The sequence below is a fragment of the Schistocerca gregaria genome, chromosome 8 (assembly GCF_023897955.1).
Source record: "Schistocerca gregaria isolate iqSchGreg1 chromosome 8, iqSchGreg1.2, whole genome shotgun sequence".
NCBI classification, from domain to species: Eukaryota; Metazoa; Arthropoda; class Insecta; order Orthoptera; family Acrididae; genus Schistocerca; species Schistocerca gregaria.
Genome location: NC_064927.1, coordinates 281,757,434 through 281,776,710, shown reverse-complemented (window position 1 = coordinate 281,776,710; position 19,277 = coordinate 281,757,434). Strand labels below are relative to the sequence as shown.

Below are 19,277 nucleotides of genomic sequence, written 5' to 3'. Positions count from 1 at the left end.
TAGGAATTTCAACAGCAGACTTTAGGTGGTTGTTTAGTGAAAAGTAGTGACTCTAAAGTCTGGAAAGCCGACAACAGCCGGGAGAGCGGTGTGTTCACCTCATGCTCGTAAATACCGCATCCAGATGACGACAACATGGCGGCCGTTTAGCATCTCGCGGTCGTGTTGACCTGATGGAGGAGTTCAGTTCATTTCAATCAGTGGGGCACTGATGGTGGTACAGCGTGTTTTGTATGACGTGGTGCTCCCTTCTAATATGTTTTGATATGGTTTTCCGTGTGTTATTTCTTGTAGGTGACATGGCAGCGATGGCTCTGTGGTTAAGCGTCAGTTCCCGGAACGAAATTTTCGGGATTCGATTCTCGGACAGTCCTAGGGTTTTCATCCGTGACTTTCCACTTCATTCTTTGACACTGTTTGTTAATGTTAAAATACTCAGTCAGACAATGGTTCCGCGTCCACGTTAAACTGTAGGTCCCGCTATAACTGGCTGCCTGTCACTTCTACGGTCGGAGAAATGCATTGGGATTATGCCTAGTAAAGCAATTCGATGTTCAAATCAGCCACCGTGTATAAATGTGAAATCTTACCCGCATGGTGGAACTGCCCATACTCCGCACACACTCCTTACGACCCGATGTTAAATTTTAATTGCTTAATGGAATCGCTATCTCGAAAATGACGCTGAAACATAAGGTAGAGAATTGCTATAAAGTCTACTGAATGACTATTTTTACTCAACCGACAAATTACAACAAAAATAATAAATAATGAACTGAAGGAAACCACAAGTTTCTTCAAATGAAATACAAATAAAAGTAAACTGATGTTTTATTACATTAAAAGGAATGAGATGGCATAAGACTCGGAGACATTGAGATTGCAGTAAAGATATGAAGAAACTGGGAGAAGCATTACCATATCCTAGCTACACATTGAGTCACTAATATGAATGCAACACACCAAATGTTTTAGTTGCTCCAGTGGTTGATTGAATAATAAATGAGAACAATACTGTCATTGGAACCAGTGTCGCATGTGAAGAACCAGAATCTCCCTTGTCAGGACTCTGACGGCGTGAATTCCCATCCACTCGACGTCTAAAACCAGCGACCTTTCGCCTTCTGCATACAAACCAAGAGTGTCGATCTCCAGGTGTCCCTAATGCCGAGTCTGCTGTTTGCGCTATTCCGGCCGCAACCGCAAGTTAGAAAAAATGGTACGTTTTCCGTCAATGTCGTGAAAACTGCCAAGTTTAATGTATTCTCACCACAGAATTTGTCCAGGTACGGGAAAGTCCCGTCTGGCGTTAGTAGGCGATGGACAAATCTTAGCGTTTCCAGAACGAGATTTTCACTCCGCAGCGGAGTGTGCGCTGATATGAAACTTCCTGACAGGTTAAAACTGTGTGCCAGTCTGAGACTCGAACTCGGGACCTTTGCCTTTCGCGGGCAAGTGCTCTAACAACTGAGCTACCCAAGCAAGACTCACGACCCGTCCTCACAGGTACTGGCAGAATTGAAGCTGTGAGGACGGGTCTTGAGTCGTGCTTGGGTAGCTCAGTTGGTAGAGCACTTGCCCGCGAAAGGCAAAGATCCCGAGTTCGAGTCTCGATCCGGCACACAGTTTTAATCTGTCAGGAAGTTTCAAATCATAGCTTTGTTCTGAATTTCCAGAAGCGTAACTAACATGACAGGAACTCTGCGACGGTGCTTCCCACATCGCATAGATCCAGACTTTCCGACTTGATATTTCTCACCTGGGTCGGGGATTTTATCCGCTGACGGACTGGGTGTTGCGTTGTCTTCATCATAATTTCACCCCCATGTGGCGCGCAGGTCGCCCAGCGTGGCGTCGAATGTAATAAAGACCTGCACTAAGGCGGCTGGACCTGCCCCTTAAGGGGCCTCCTGGCCAATGACTCCAGACGCTCATTTCCATTGCCATAAATTGTGAAATTTCAGCCAGCACTTGAGACTACAGCCTTCTATAGACCCGGATACCGCGAAGCAGTCTTTAATGTGATTGATAGGAGAGTTCCGTAAGCCCCGTCAGGTGGCTCTTTGAGCACGAATAAGCCGGAATAAAGCCTCTGAACGTCTTGTGGTCTCCCCTGTCGCTCTCAGAGTTGAGTGCAAACTCAGAGGTTCTCACTCATTCGTAGACTGGAGTTGCAAGCTTTGATCGACAACCACTGCAGTTTTATAAGATACATTTTCTTTCTCCCGCATTCAATAACGTCAGGAGACTTATATTGTGATGAAACTAGAGTGTGCGGCCTAGCTCCAGTTGTGACAAGGAGGAGCATATAAATGGGAGAAGGCAAGCCAGACGCGTTATAACCTTTCACTTTTAACATTGTGTATTCGGGACATTTTTACTCGTCGTAGTTGTTTTTCACGTGTCTCATCAAGGTGCTAACGTGAAACTCATCTGTGGTGATTGATTGTTAAAGAATTTTTCCGTAAAAGCAAAACGACGATAATAATAGTTGCATCGATTGTCGGTTGGAAAAAGGCTAACGGTGATAGTGTTGAACAGAACCGATGATGAATCCGCCCGTTCTGTGGTCGGCGTTGGCAGAGGTTTTGAAAGAAGCCGCGTGGAATCTTGCTGTCCACGTCGTGAATATGGCCAGACTCGTAGTAAATATGCAGGTAAGCGTGCCTGGCTGCTCTTCCAGGATTCTGCGCATGCGCGCGCGGACGGTAGACGCGCCCTTGTCAGAGCTGCCGCCGCCGCCGCCGCGACCACCGCCGCGAGTACGAGCACTCGTGCCGGTATCCCCCGCTGCGGCAGCCGCCGGAAATCACGTCCCCCAGCCTGTGTTGCACCTCACTCCACTCCACCCCCGCCCTGGACAGAGGCCAGGCGGCGCACCACCACTTTGCATACCGCGCTCATTCGTATGCCGGTCGCAGAATACCCTCCTGCCCCTTCTGGTTCTTTCTCAGCGGACGCTTGCGGGCGGATATCTGTTTACAACAGCGAGGTCGGCTCTCCTACAAGGTAGCGAACAATATTAACACTTGATTGTCTGAGTTTGCAGCCAGTCCTTCCAGGATGTTTCGACAATTTCCCTCGTTGTCTTCGCCAGCTATCAAGTGCAGATTTCGTTACTCCCTGTTCGGCTTCTAACCAAATTGTGAGTGGGACACGCTATGCGCCGCCTTTATGATTGTCTCCCGTCTTCTTCTGCTTGTTCCTATCGTCTTCCCTTGCTGTGGTTGTTGTTGTTGGTTGTTGTTTGAAATGCCTAGGCTAGCAGGACAGAGCGGATTAGGTTGTGGAAAGGGGCCAAAATAAGTTGCTGTCAGTTGCACTCAACGTAAAAAAATTATTTATCAACACACAATATTACAACTATGATGCAAATCACTCAAAACTTATTCACCTCCTTTGATTAACTTTAGATCGGCTGACGGCCACACTCGAAATACGAAGTTCTTCTGTAGGTTTCACCCAAAAATATTTTCTAAACCCTTAATCTAAACAGGCTGAAGGCCTTAGCAATTTAATTTTAATGCAACTTGGCTGGAGGCAGCATATTGAGCAACAAGAAAAATTTCAGTCAAAAGGCAGGTCTTATCCTAAAACATTCGATGCAAAATTCGGCTGAAGGCCCCACATAAAACAATAACAATCGCGTGCCATAAGGGCAAGACTAGAACATAAATTTAAGAGATATTTATACTCACACATCAACCAAATAACTAAAACACAAACAGGGAAATCACTACGTAACACACAAGGAAGGGCGCTTAGAAGTTTCCAAGGGTCGGCCTGTGATTGTAACACGAACACCTGTTTATGTGAGACAGGCAGCCTGTCCAACGACTTCCTAATCTGAAGGTAATCCAACCGACAGACAGCCGACCGACCAATCAACAAGATCAGTTCCGTTCCACGCAGTCAGCAAAACAACAAGATTTCAATACAACGGCACACAGAATATTGGCGCCCACAACGACTAACAACACCTCAGCTGTCGATCTACACTCCGCAGTTGACAGCAACAACATGACGAGGAAAATACGCTGCCGAAAATTACGTCAACGACAAGGGCAGGTAATCGGAACGTCGACGGCCACAAGTCAGAAGATACCGCTGGTCAACTTCAATAACAGGGAATAAATTAAATTAAGTTAAACTCCACGGGAAGACGGCTGGTATCTTAGCCAACTTATTGCTCGCAGGAATGTCCCAAAAGCGACAACCAGGATCAAACGAAGAAATGTAAACAGCTCAGGCTTGATAGTTGTTGTTGTTGTTGTTGTTGTTGTTGTTGTTGTTCTTCTTCTTCGGCGGCTCGACAGATCGTTGCGAACCGTAATATCGTAAATAATTCGCTGCCAATTACCACGATCCAAAGCTCGAGCTATCCATCCCCTACAGCTTATTTTCTGGAGGCCTTCCATGACACCGCCTAACAAGACTGCCAGACAAGAAAAAAAAAGAAAGTTAACGTAACTTCGTATACAACACCAGCAGGTATGGAAACGACCACCAGAGCGCTTCAGTGGTGTTAGTATTTAGTGTTGTTACCAGGCCTTATAGGCTATATAAGAAGCGTGAACAGCATCAGATGTTGAGTGATCACTGTCAAAGATGAGGAGAAGCCACATACTCGTGAGACACTGCGTTGTTAGCACTTGAAAGAGCTCTGTTAAGTGTCCATTTGGCTGGCCGATCTACTAGCGCAATATCCTAATTTGTTGGGCAATGGCCCAATATTTGTCTGTATGGGAACATTAGGGCAAATATACTCGTCGTCAAGGTCTCAGTCGAACACATGTAACCACCACAATGGGCGGGAGGGGGGGGGGTCTCGCGATATTGTGCACCAAGCACACCGTAACTCCTTCACATCTGCGTCCGCCGTCCTAAAGCAAGTAATGGACTCCCTGCACAATACAGTATCCTCTCATCCCGCATCATTGACCGGGGACTAGTAGCAGTCGGGCTATGGACTTATGACCCATGCGTATTAACACCACGATACAAACGGCTGCGTTTGGAGTGGTGTCGTGATGGGAAACCATGGACTGCTGATTAATGGCACCGCTCTGTGTTCAGCGACGAATCACGGTCTGCATTACCTCAGATGAACGGTTGGAAGTGACTGAAAGTACTAAGACGCCGTCGCAACGGTTCGTCACGTACATCTAGTATCCTTGTGTATTATCCCTCATGTGACAGTATCGTGGTGCCCATTTTCAACTGTCCACACATGGTACGTGGCCCTATGATTGGTCTACTTGATGCCGTGGCGAGCGAGATCACCAGACCTGCCACCGATAGAACATGTATGGGACCAGCTCGGACTTAAACTTCGCCCAATGCCAGTATCTAGGATATCAGGGAACAGTCACAACACTTGCTGGCCATTTCGCCTGAGGTGAGAATGCAAAAGCTTTATGACTCTCTTCCGAATACAAACAGTGCATGCATCAAGACCAGAGGGAGTTCAGTGCGTCATACTGATAAGTGGGCGCATACTTTCAATTTCTGTGTAAATCTGACTCGATATATAGTCACTAAAATTACAACGCATACCCTCTCAAGCCCGTGAAATCTCATTTCGTTTCCTCCTCCCTTTCTGGCTGCTTCACTTCTTTTGTCAAGCATGCATGTGGTTCTCTGCCGACTTCGTCGTTTCTGACCCCGAGGATTTCTGTCTAACATCGTTTTAGCTACGTCAGTATTACGCACCGTTGCAACATGCCCTGCGCACCTCAATCTCGCTGGTACCATTTCTGCAATATATGACTGATGATCCCCCCCCATGAACCATGCCGTTGGTGGGGAGGCTTGCGTGCCTCAACGATACAGATAGCCGTACCGTAGGTGCAACCACAACGGAGGGGTATCTGTTGAGAGGCCAGACAAACAAGTGGTTCCTGAAGAGGGGCAGCAGCCTTTTCAGTAGTTGCAGGGGCAACAGTGTGGGTGATTTACTGATCTGGCCCTGTAACACTAACCAAAACGGCCTTGCTGTTGTGGTACTGCGAACGGCTGAAAGCAAGGGGAAACTACAGCCGTAATTTTTCCCGAAGGCATGCAGCTGTAGTGTATGATTAAATGATGATGGCGCCCTCTTGGGTAAAATATTCCGGAGGTAAAATAGTCCCCCATTCGGATCTCCGGGCAGGGACTACTCAAGACGATGTCGTTATCAAGAGAAAGAAAACTGGCGTTCTACGGATCAGAGCATGGAATGTCAGATCCCTTAATCGGGCAGGTTGGTTAGAAAATTTAAAAAGGGAAATGGATAGGTTAAAGTTAGATATAGTGGTAATTAGTGAAGTTCGGTGGCAGGAGGAACAAGACTTCTGGTCTGGTGACTACAGGGTTATAAACACAAAATCAAATAGGGGTAATGCAGGAGTTGGTATAATAATAAATAAAAACAATAGGAGTGCGGGTAAGCTACTACAAACAGCATAGTGAACGCATTATTGTGGCCAAGATAAGCCCACGCCTACTACAGTAGTAAAAGTTTATATGCCAACTAGCTCCGCAGATGATGAAGAAATTGATGAAATGTATGATGAGATAAAAGAAATTATTCAGTTAGTGAAGGGAGACGAAAATTTAATAGTCATGGGTGACTGGAATTCGGTAGTAGGAAAAGGGAGAGATGAAAATGAAGTAGGTGAATATGGATTGGGGGAGAGAAATCAAAGAGGAAGCCGCCTGGTAGAATTTTGTACAGATCACAACTTAATCATAGCTAACACTTGGTTTAAGAACCATGAAAGAAGGTTGTATACATGGAAGAATCCTGGAGATACTAAAAGGTATCAGATAGATTATATAATGGTAAGACGGAGATTTAGGAATCAGGTTTTAAATTGCAAGACATTTCCAGGGGCAGATGTGGACTCTGACCACAATCTATTGGTTATGACCTGTAGATTAAAACTGAAGAAACTGCAAAAAGGTGGGAATTTCAGGAGATGGGACCTGAATAAACTGAAAGAACAAGAGGTTGTACAGAGTTTCAGGGAGAGCATAAAGGAACAATTGACAGTAATTGGGGAAAGAAATACAGTAGAAAAAGAATGGGTAGCTTTGAGGGATGAAATAGTGAAAGCAGCAGAGGATCAAATAGGTAAAAAGACGAGGGCTAGTAGAAACCCTTGGGTAACAGAAGAGATACTGAATTTAATTGATGAAAGGAGAAAATACAAAAATGCAGTATGTGTCATACGTCTCAAAAATGAGGTCGACAGGAAGTGCAAAATGGCTAAGCAGGCATGGCTACAGGACAAATGTAAGGATGTAGAGGCTTATCTCACGAGGGGTGAGATAGATACTGCGTACAGGAAAATTAAAGAGACCTTTGGAGAAAAGAGAACCACTTGTATGAATATCAAGAGCTTAGATGGCAACCCAGTTCTAAGCAAAGAAGGGAAGGCAGAAAGGTGGAAGGAGTATATAGAGGGTCTATACAAGGGCGATGTACTTGAGGACAATATTATGGAAATGGAAGAGGATGTAGATGAAGATGAAATGGGAGATACGATACTGCGTGAAGAGTTTGACAGAGCACTGAAAGACCTGAGCCGAAACAAGGCCCCGGGAGTAGACAACATTCCATTAGAACTACTGACGGCCTTGGGAGAGCCAATCATGACAAAACTCTACCAGCTGGTGAGCAAGATGTATGAGACAGGCGAAATACCCTCAGACATTAAGAATAATATAATAATTCCAATCCCAAAGAAAGCAGGTGCTGACAGATGTGAAAATTACAGAACTATCAGTTTAATAAGTCACAGCTGCAAAATACTAACGCGAATTTTTTACAGACGAATGGAAAAACTGGTAGATGCGGACCTCGGGGAGATTTAGTTTGGATTCCGTAGAAGTGTTGGAACACGTTAGTCAATACTGACCCTACGACTCATCTTAGAAGAAAGATTAACGAAAGGTAAACCTACGTTTCTAGCATTTGTAGACTTAGAGAAAGCTTTTGACAATGTTCACTGGAATACTCTTTCAAATTCTGAAGGCGGCAGGGATGAAATACAGGGAGCGAAAGGCTATTTACATTTTGTACAGAAACCAGATGGCAGTTATAAGAGTGAGGGTCATGAAAGGGAAGCAGTGGTTAGGAGGGGAGTGAGACAGGGTTGTAGTCTCTCCCCGATGCTATTCAATCTGTATATTGGCAGTAAAGGAAACAAAAGGAATGTTCGGAGAAGTATTAAAATCCATGGAGAAGAAATAAAAACTTTGAGGTTCGCCGATGACATTGTAATTCTGTCAGAGACAGCAAAGGACTTGGAAGAGCAGTTGAACGGAATGGACAGTGTCTTGAAAGGAGGGTATAAGGTGAACATCAACAAAAGCAAAACGAGGATAATGGAATGTAGTCGAATTAAATCTTGTGATGCTGAGGGAATTAGATTAGTAAATGAGACACTTAAAGTAGTAAAGGAATTTTGCTATTTGGGGGAGCAAAATAACTAATGATGGTCGAAGTAGAGAAGATATAAAATGTAGACTGGCAATGGCAAGGAAAGCGTTTCTGAAGAAGAAAAATTTGTTACCATCGAGTATAGATTTAAGTGTCATGAAGTCGTTTCTGAAAGTATTTGTATGGAGTGTAGCCATGTATGGAAGTGAAACGTGGACGATAAATAGTTTAGACAAGAAGAGAATAGAAGCTCTCAAAATGTGGTGCTACAGAAGAATGCTGAAGATTAGATGGGTAGATCACATAACAAATGAGGTATTGAATAGAATTGGGGAGGAGTTTGTGGCACAGGGATCGGTTGGTAGGACATGTTCTGAAGCAACAAGGGATCACCAATTTGGTACTGGGGGGCAGCGTGGAGGGTAAAAATCGTAGAGGGAGAACAAGAGATGAATATACGAAGCAGATTCAGAAGGATGTAGGCTGCAGCAGGTATTGTCAGATGAAGAAGCTTGCACAGGATAGAGTAGCATGGAGAGGTGCATCAAACCAGTCTCAGGACTGAAGACAACATCAACAACATGACTGAAGACTTCCGAAGGTAAGTCCCGTAGTGCTCAGAGCCATTTGAAATACACTCCTGGAAATTGAAATAAGAACACCGTGAATTCATTGTCCCAGGAAGGGGAAACTTTATTGACACATTCCTGGGGTCATATACATCACATGATCACACTGACAGAACCACAGTCACATAGACACAGGCATCACAGCATGCACAATGTCGGCACTAGTACAGTGTATATCCACCTTTCGCAGCAATGCAGGCTGCTATTCTCCCATGTAGACGATCGTAGAGATGCTGGATGTAGTCCTGTGGAACGGCTTGCCATGCCATTTCCACCTGGCGCCTCAGTTGGACCAGCGTTCGTGCTGGACGTACAGACCGCGTGAGACGACGCATCATCCAGTCCCAAACATGCTCAATGGGGGACAGATCCGGAGATCTTGCTGGCCGGGTAGTTGACTTACACCTTATAGAGCACGTTGGGTGGCACGGGATACATGCGGACGTGCATTGTCCTGTTCGAACAACAAGTTCCCTTGCCGGTCTAGGAATGGTAGAACGATGGGTTCGATGACGGTTTGGATGTACCGTGCACTATTCAGTGTCCCGTCGACGATCACCAGAGGTGTACGGCCAGTGTAGGAGATCGCTCCCCACACCATGATGCCGGGTGTTGGCCCTGTGTGCCTCGGTCGTATGCAGTCCTGATTGTGGCGTTCACCTGCACGGCGCCAAACACGCATACGACCATCATTGGCACCAAGGCAGAAGCGACTCTCATCGCTGAAGACGACACGTCTCCATTCACGCCTGTCGCGACACCACTGGAGGCGGGCTGCGCGATGTTTGGGCGTGAGCGGAAGACGGCCTAACGGTGTGCGGGACCGTAGCCCAGCTTCATGGAGACGGTTGCGAATGGTCCTCGCCGATACCCCAGGAGCAACAGTGTCCCTAATTTGCTGGGAAGTGGCGGTACGGTCCCCTACGGCACTGCGTAGGATCCTACGGTCTTGGCGTGCATCCGTGCGTCGCTGCGGTCCGGTCCCAGGTCGACGGGCACGTGCACCTTCCACCGACCACTGGCGGCAACATCGATGTACTGTGGAGACCTCACGCCCCACGTGTTGAGCAATTCGGCGGTACGTCCACCCGCCCTCCCGCATGCCCACTATACGCCCTCGCTCAAAGTCCGTCAACTGCACATACGGTTCACGTCCACGCTGTCGCGGCATGCTACCAGTGTTAAAGACTGCGATGGAGCTCCGTATGCCACGGCAAACTGGCTGACACTGACGGCGGCGGTGCACAAATGCTGCGCAGCTAGCGCCATTCGACGGCCAACACCGCGGTTCCTGGTGTGTCCGCTGTGCCGTGCGTGTGATCATTGCTTGTACAGCCCTCTCGCAGTGTCCGGAGCAAGTATGGTGGGTCTGACACACCGGTTTCAATGTGTTCTTTTTTCCATTTCCAGGAGTGTATATAAAAGCGCTGGTCTTTTTAAATGTTTTACAAAGATTTAATATGGTGATGCGATATAGAGCGTCGTTATTCTCCAAAGCCTTAATAATTTCCATTACTTTCTAGTTCAGCCAAAGCCCGGTGCAGCTGTTGTTGGTCTTTGCTATAGTCAAAGAATAAAACAGTTTCATGAAAATGTAAGACTCACTTAAAGTTACCCCAAACTCTAAAGAAGTTAATGTAAGGAAACCGTCGTAAGACAATACCTTTCATATAGAAAAAGGGACAGAGATGGGGAACGACAAATCAGTACTTGCGCGCGCGCGCTCTCGCTCTCCTCTCTCTCTCTCTCTCTCTCTCTCTCTCGCTCTCTCTCTCTCTCGCTCTCTCGCTCTCTCGCTCTCTCTCTCTCTCGCTCTCTCTCTCTCTCTCTCGCTCTCTCGCTCTCTCTCTCTCTCTCGCTCTCTCGCTCTCTCTCTCTCTCTCTCTCTCTCTCTCTCAGCTCTCTCTCATCTCTCTCATCTCTCTCTCTCTCTCTCTCTCTCGCTCTCTCGCTCTCTCGCTCTCTCGCTCTCTCGCTCTCTCTCGCTCTCTCGCTCTCTCGCTCTCTCTCGCTCTCTCTCGCTCTCTCTCGCTCTCTCTCGCTCTCTCGCTCTCTCTCGCTCTCTCTCGCTCTCTCTCGCTCTCTCTCGCTCTCTCTCTCGCTCTCTCTCTCTCTCTCTCTCTCTCTCTCTCTCTCTCTCTCTCTCTCTCTCTCTCTCTCTATATATATATATATATATATATATATATATATATATATATATATATATATAATCCGTTACCATACGTAACAACATTATGAAAAGGAAAAGTTGCTACTCAGCATATAGCTTATATTGTGACAAGTCTCTTTGTTGTGCCTATCTACCAGTCAGCATCCTCGCTATATGCTGAGTAGCAACTTTCTTTTTTATAATATGGTTACATTCTGACCTATATATTCCATTGTTTGATAGCTCTATACAAATCATATAAGTTACATATACGCACAGGATGAACCCGAGGTTGGAGGGAATGTTTCCAAGTAATTTAATACAAGGAATTTTCATTTCCTTTTCGAATATTTCTTATTTTAAAATCGCTCATTATACAGAGATGTTCAACAGCTGATTAAGACTTCGTGCTGTAAATGCCTTGCAGTCGTCTGATGATTAACAAAATGTTCTAGACTGGAAATGGAAAAAAGAATAAAATACTGTTAAAATATTTCACCTGTTTATTGGCTAGTAGCTGTTTTAAAACACACCTTGCCATAGAACTATAGTATCATTACATGTCATCTACGACAAATAAGCTTATTGCCTAGGAAATACGAAGTGTTTTACACTTATAAAAACGGAACACCTAAATATTTACGTAAAAAAAAAATCTCGTCGGCGTTTTCCAAAGTTAGCCAACAGTTATATTTGTCGATGCTGCAACTAATGCCTCAGATGTAGAATCACTACATTCGAATTGTTTACTAACGACATCAAACGTAGTAAAGAAAGTGGCTTCTGCTCCAGTCTCGTGTGTAAAACATGCCTGTATCTTACCAGTATACAGTATTTCAGTTACCAGTTCAACTTACAGGATTTCTTTTAAGCGAGATGGCACAGTGATTACGGCAGAGGTCTGTCATCTTGGAAGAAACGGGATTCCAAACCTCAATCTGGCGCACCAGGTATAAGCCTTTCATGAATTTCCTAAATAACATTCTTAGGACGCTATAATATGTAACGTTCTCAGTCACTTGTCATTAACTCAGATCGTGTTCCCAGCCAGGCTGAAACAGGCCACTGTTAGTCCTCCGTAAAATGAGGATAACTCCACAGAGGTCAGCAACTATTACAGAGTGTCACTCTCCACATCATTTTCTAAAATTTTTGATAAGATAATGTACTCTAGGCTTGTCATCCATCTGTGTAGTGATGGGAGACTTAACCAGTCATAATTTGTATTTCATAGAAGCCACTCTACTGACACAGATATTTATACATTTTCTGAGCGCATAATGCAATCATTAAATGAAAAAAAATGGCCAGTTGGGATGTCCGGTGATTCGCCGAAAGAATTTAATTCTGTCAGTCATAGTACACTGACACTGAAGCGACAAAGAATCTCGTATAGGCATGCGTATTCAAATAAACAGAGATACGTAAACAGGCAAAATACGGCGCTGCGGTCGGCATCGCCCATATAAGACAACAAGTGTCTGTCGCAGTTGTTAGATCGGTTACTGCTGCTATAATGGCAGATTATCAAGATTTAATTGAGTTTGAAGTGGTGTTACAGTTGGCGCACGAGCGATGGGACACAGCATCTCCGATGTAGCGATAAGTGAGGATTTTCCCGTACGACCATTTCATGAATGTACCGTTAATATCAGGAATCCGGTAAAACATCATATCTCCGCAATCGCTGCGGCCGGAAAAAGATCCTGCAAGAACGGAACCCACGATAACTGAAAAGAATCGTTCAACGTGACAGAAGTGCAACCGTTCGCAAACTGCTGCAGATTTCAATGGTGGGCCATCAACAAGTGTCAGCGAGCGAAACATTCAACGAAACATCGTCTATATGGGCTTCCGAAGCCGAAGGCCCACTCCTGTACCCTTGACGACTGGACTGCACGACACAAAGCTCTACGCGTCGCTTGGGCACGTCAACACCGATATTGGACTGTTGATGACTGGGAAAAATATTGCCTGGTCGGACGAGTCTCGTTTCAGATTGTATCGAGCGGTCTCACGTGTACGGGTATGGAGACAACCTAGAGAGTCCATGGACCGTGAATGTCAGCAGGGGACTGTTCAATTTGGTGGAGGCTCTGTAGTGATGTGGGGGCGTGTGAAGTTGGAGTGATATATATGTGGGACCCCTGATACATCTAGATACGAGTCTGATAGGTTACACGGACGTAAGCATCCTGTCTGATCACCTACATCCATTCATGTCCATAGTTCATCCCGACGCATTTGGGCAATTCCAGCAGGACAATGCGACACTCCACATGTCCAGAAGAGCTGCAGAGTGGATGCAGGAACAGTCTTCTGAGTTTGAACACTTCTGTTGGCCACCAAACTCGCCAGACATGAATATTGTTGAGCATATCGGAGATACCTTGCAACGTGCTGTTCAAAAGAGATCTCCACGCACTCATACTCGTACGGATTTATGGACAGCGCTGCAGGATTCATGGTGTCAGTTCCCTCCAGCACTACTTCATGCATTAGTCCAGTCCATGCCAAGTTGTGTTGCAGCACTTCACTTCTGTGTGCTCGCGGGGGCCCCACATGATGTTAGGCAGGTGTGCCAGTTTCTTTGGCTCTTAACTGTATTATACTAGAATGAAAAATGCTCCTATCGTAGCAGTAAAAGGCAAATATCTCCTGAGGAGAGGTCGGGATGTAAAAGCAGGTAACTAGCTTTTCAACTTACCTGGGAGCTTCATAGACATTTAATCGAAATATATTGACATATTCGCGCCTTTTTACTAGTTAGTTTTAGTACCCATGTCACGTAATACAGCGCATCATGTCAGGTAAGGTAACATCATACATGATGTCATGTCTTATAACATGGCACATGTCGTCATGTCATCGAACATTCCATTTCTCATGTCATGCAATATGGCGCAACATCTCATTAATGTTTAGGATGCGTGAACCCCAAATGCCGGATACTTTTCAGACGAATTCACTCTCTTGAAACACACAAATGTGAGTCTATTTGTTCTTACAACCCTCACCATACGAGTAATAGGGGGCGGGTCTAAGGTAGCTCCCTGCACTGGGGAAGTACGGTTAGCTAATGAAAAGCTCGAATATGTCAACATGTCTTGATTTCAATGTCTTTGAAGCTGCCAGGCAAGTCGGAAAGCTAGTTTCCTTCTCTTGCATTTCTAGCTCTGCCCATTTTCTTGTTACAATATGAGCATTTTTCGTTCTAGTCCCCAGCTTTTACTTTAGAATAATTTTGACATTAGAGCTCCGTATCTTGGCAACCGATTTTGATTTTAGTTAACTCCGGCGACGACTAATACGGTGTAGTTTTTTTTTTAATCGTTGCTCGAACCACGTTGCTTATATCGTGACAACGGATAAAGCTTTCACAAAACAACAGGATGACCATTAATTACATGTATCTGTCTACCGGTTTACAAAATTTGAACTGTTTGCAGAAATTAGAAACATAGAAAAGATGCGCTTAAAAAAGCTCACAAAACGGTTTTTATTTTACATATAAAATCTGGATGAAGTAATACAGGGTGTACTTGAAGTTCGGGAGCATTTTCAATTATTTATTGCACAAGAACTAAACATTGTACAGATGTCTCACATGTTGTATTTTGAAGAGAAGCTGTGAAAGTTTTTTTTTTTTTACAAACATTTGATATGCGAACCACGAGTGACCCGGCAGACGTCAATGGCTAATCGAATTCTTGCCATATCCGTCCCAGCCTGGCATCGTCGAATGTGGCAGTCGCTTTTCGTATTCTCTTCCGGAGCTCTGCTACATCAAGTGGTAGAGGCGGTACATACACCAGATCTTCAATGTGTCCCCCAGAAAAAAGTCACGCGGAGTGAGATTTGCCGATCGAGGAGGCCATTTCATGAAACGGCTTTCTCCTTCTGTAGCACGGCCGCCATGTTCCCCGCTAGCGCTGACTATCGCCAAATTACCAAACTACGCTGTGGCGGTAAACATGAAAAAAGCTTTCAGAGGTTCTCTTCAAAATGACGTATGTATGATAGCTGTACAATGTTTGGTTCTTGTGCTATAAATATTTGAAAGTGTTCCTAGAGTTTATACACACTCTGTATTTTTAAAAGCGAGTTTTCAATTATACTGTAAGAATGCATTTTTTAAAATTTCTTTCACTTTATATCGTTTCCCCCATTCAGTTCGCGTAAGAACGAATTTAAGTTTTACATTTAGCTCGACGTTGAACTGTAGGATCTCTACAGTGGACAAAGATAATTGGATAAAAAGCTGTTTATCCACTTTTGCGCAATGTGCGAACCGCTTTCTAAAAGTTTAGTTTTGAACTGGCTCGTTTCTAAAACCTCCAGGAAAAACGTGTCTTTCGCACGTAAAATCCAGATGAAGCAGGATTTTTTGAAACGATTGAAACATTTTTTAGACCAAGGTTCGATACACTGGTGGACCCACATTTGAACCATTAGTCTCGCTCCACTCCGGTGTTCGAGTGACTGATTTTGCGCTTAAAATCAGAGCGCTGGACATAAGGATGGTGCCATTAGCACTGCATTAATTTCAGCTCGTTTCAAATATCTTGCAAGAGGAATTAGTCGATGCGCACAATTTGTCTGGGCGCCAGCTCAGTTGTTCAAACCATGCTTAATACACGTATTGTAACATAGCTACAGTAAGACAGATGTTCGAATGGGTATAAAAATAGCCGCTGGTCCGGGCTAAACCAAAATCTTTTTATTCCATGTTCCTATCTCACAATCAAATTGGAACCGAGCGCCAAGACCCTCTCCCCCTCCCCCAACCGCTCCTCTCAAAGCATCATATTGTGAGCGGCCTTTTCAGACATATTAGAGACATTAAGTACTTACGGAATACATAGTTCAGCACCTGTTTGATTTAGTTGTTACTTAAATAACAACGCACAAAGCTACCCTACGCTGCTCGGTAATACGGAGAGCGACGCCACATCATCTACACGGGGAGAAATTACAATTAGAGACCCACAGGGTTCGATCATTTGCGCAGTACTATTCTTGCATTTTGTTAATGAGCATCCATTTTATTTGAATCAACAGGCATTACGAGTCATGTATGCAGATGATACAGTGATAGATGTGAAGCCGAGCAAAGAAAAGGCAACAGAGAAAATCCTAAACGTAGTTTCTGTGAAAATTAACGATTTTTCGAAATGGGCCCGAATTAGCCTCATTCAGTTTTGTACTGTCAAAAATGTTCCACCTCCTGTTAACGTATCATAATAAACAGGGTAGAAAATTGCAAGTTCTTTGGTGTGCACATTGGTGAAAGCTTGAAACCGTAACACCTTACAGTAAACCTGCTAAAACTTTTATGTTTGGTTGGTTTTGCCATAAGAATAATTAGTAAATTTGGAGATACTGAAGTCAAGAAGTTAACATATTTTGCACATTGTCATCCGCTGGCGTCTTACGGCATAATGTTTTGGGGTAACTCCTCACTTAGTCAAAATTTGTTTATTGCACAAAATAAATTGATTAGAATTTGTGTGCGGTTGACACCTGTAGTTGTTGTGGACATCTCTTTAAACGACTAGGAATGTGAAACTTCACTGTGGTGATCGTCAGCTTTTTATTTTTATGCCCAATGTTACCGGTTTCGATGAGTGCACTATTATCAAGCAGAAGCAAAGCGTAACCATCTTGTCACTACATGATTTGAAGCGAACAACTTCAGTGTAACTAGAAAAACATAGCTTCTGTTACAATAAATAATATCCAAAAGACCCAGATGTAGTAGGAGACGCACACAAGACCATCATACTTTTCACAGCTTCGCAGTACATTTGTTCGCTTCTGAAATATGCTATCAACAATCCATCTGAGTTTGTTTGTAACAGATATTCAGAAATAGGACAACGAACAGAAAAGTGATGTGCATTACCCTAAAGTGAACCTAATTTTGGCACAGAAAGGGGTGAAACATTCAGCTGTATAACTCTTTGACGATCTGCTGGTGGAAATAAAATCTTTGACAGATAGAAGTGTTTTGAAATGTCTATTGAAGAAGTTTCCCACGACTCCTCCTATACCATGGAGGAATTCTTCAATAAAAATAATTAAACATTTATACAGCAAAAAGACGACTACATAATAGAGATAGTCCTTTTGTTGTTTAGCGTTTGCCTGACCTACAAGCTGGATTTGGAACGTGATTCAGATTGCTGACAGCCAGTGGGTTTTGACGTGGGTCTGTTTAGAGCTTCCGTGTTGGTCTTCCTGTTGCATCACAGGCCACACGGTGAAAGACAAGCGTTCGCTTCATGAGAGCGCTGTCTCCATCGTGCCTGGGGTGAAGGAGAAACTGTGTTGAGCTATTCTTGCGATTAGTTTCTGCTTCATGAAGTCAGCACCTTAAATCAATTACTACGACGGCGTGCTGAAAACCGTTGTTGTTGCTGTCTTCAGTCCTGAGACTGGTTTGATGCAGCTCTCCATGTTTCTCTGTCCTGTGCAAGCTTCTTCATCTCCCAGTAGCTACTGCAACCTACATCCTTCTGAATCTGCTTAGTGTATTCGTCTCTTGGTCTCCCTCTACGATTTTTACCCTCCACGCTGCCCTCCAATGCTAAATTTGTGATCCCTTGATGCCTCAGAACATGTCCTACTAACCGATCCCTTCTTCTAGTCAAGTTGTGCCACAAACTTCTCTTCTCCCCAATCCTGTTCAGTACCTCCTCATTAGTTATGTGATCTACCCATCTAATCTTCAGCATTCTTCTGTAGCACCACATTTCGAAAGTTTCTATTCTCTTCTTATCCAAATTATTTATTGTCCATTTTCCACTTCCATACATGGCTACACTCCATACAAATACTTTCAGAAACGACTTCCTGACATTTAAATCTATACTCGATGTTAACAAATTTCTTTTCTTCAGAAACGCTTTCCTTGCCATTGCCAGTCTACATTTTATATCCTCTCTACTTCGACCATCATCAGTTACTTTACTTCCTAAATAGCAAAACTCTTTTACTACTTTGAGTGTCTCATTTCCTAATCTAATACCCTCAACATCACCCGACTTAATTCGACTACATTCCATTATCCTCGTTTTGCTTTTGTTGATGTTCATCTTATATCCTCCTTTCAAAACACTATCCATTCCGGTCAACTGCTCTTCCAAGTCCTTTGCTGTCTCTGACAGAATTTCAATGTTGTCGGCAAACCTCAAAGTTTTTACTTCTTCTCCATGAATTTTAATACCTACTCCAAATTTTTCTTTTATTTCCTTTACTGCTTGCTCAATATACAGATTGAATAACATCGGGGAGAGGCTACAACCCTGTCTCACCCCTTTCCCAACCACTGCTTCCCTTTCATGCCCCTCGACTCTTATGACTGCCATCTGGTTTCTGTGCAAATTGTAAATAGAATTTCGCTCCCAGTATTTTATGCCTGCCACCTTCAGAATTTGAAAGAGAGTATTCCAGTCAACATTGTCAAAAGCTTTCTCCAAGTCTACAAATGCTAGAAACTTAGATTTGCCTTTCCTTAATCTTTCTTCTGAGATAAGTCGTAAGATCAGTATTGCCTCACGTGTTCCAACATTTCGACGGAATCCAAACTGATCCTCCCTGAGGTCCACATGTACCAGATTTTCCATTCGTCTGTAAAGAATTCGCGTTAGTATTTTGCAGCTGTGACTTATTAAACTGATAGTTCTGTAATTTTCACATCTGTCAGCACCTGCCTTCTTTAGGATTGGAATTATTATATTCTTCTTGAAGTCTGAGGGTATTTCGCCTGTCTCATACATCTTGCTCACCAGCTGGTAGAGTTTTGTCATGACTGGCTCTCCCAAGGCCGTCAGTAGTTCTAATGGAATGTTGTCTACTCCCGGGGCCTTGTTTCGGCTCAGGTCTTTCAGTGCTCTGTCAAACTCTTCACGCAGTATCGTATCTCCCATTTCATCTTCATCTACATCCTCTTCCATTTCCATAATATTGTCCTCAAGAACATCGTCCTTGTATAAACCCTCTATATACTCCTTCCACCTTTCTGCTTTCCCTTCTTTGCTTAGAACTGGGTTGCCATCTGAGCGCTTGA

The 19,277-nt window shown here is 44.2% G+C and overlaps 1 protein-coding gene across 1 annotated transcript in view; it reads left to right on the top strand.

Moving 5' to 3' along the window:
* Nucleotides 1-19,277, top strand: part of LOC126284775 (uncharacterized) — a 652,584-nt gene that overhangs the window by 559,706 nt on the left and 73,601 nt on the right. The window lies entirely within an intron of this gene.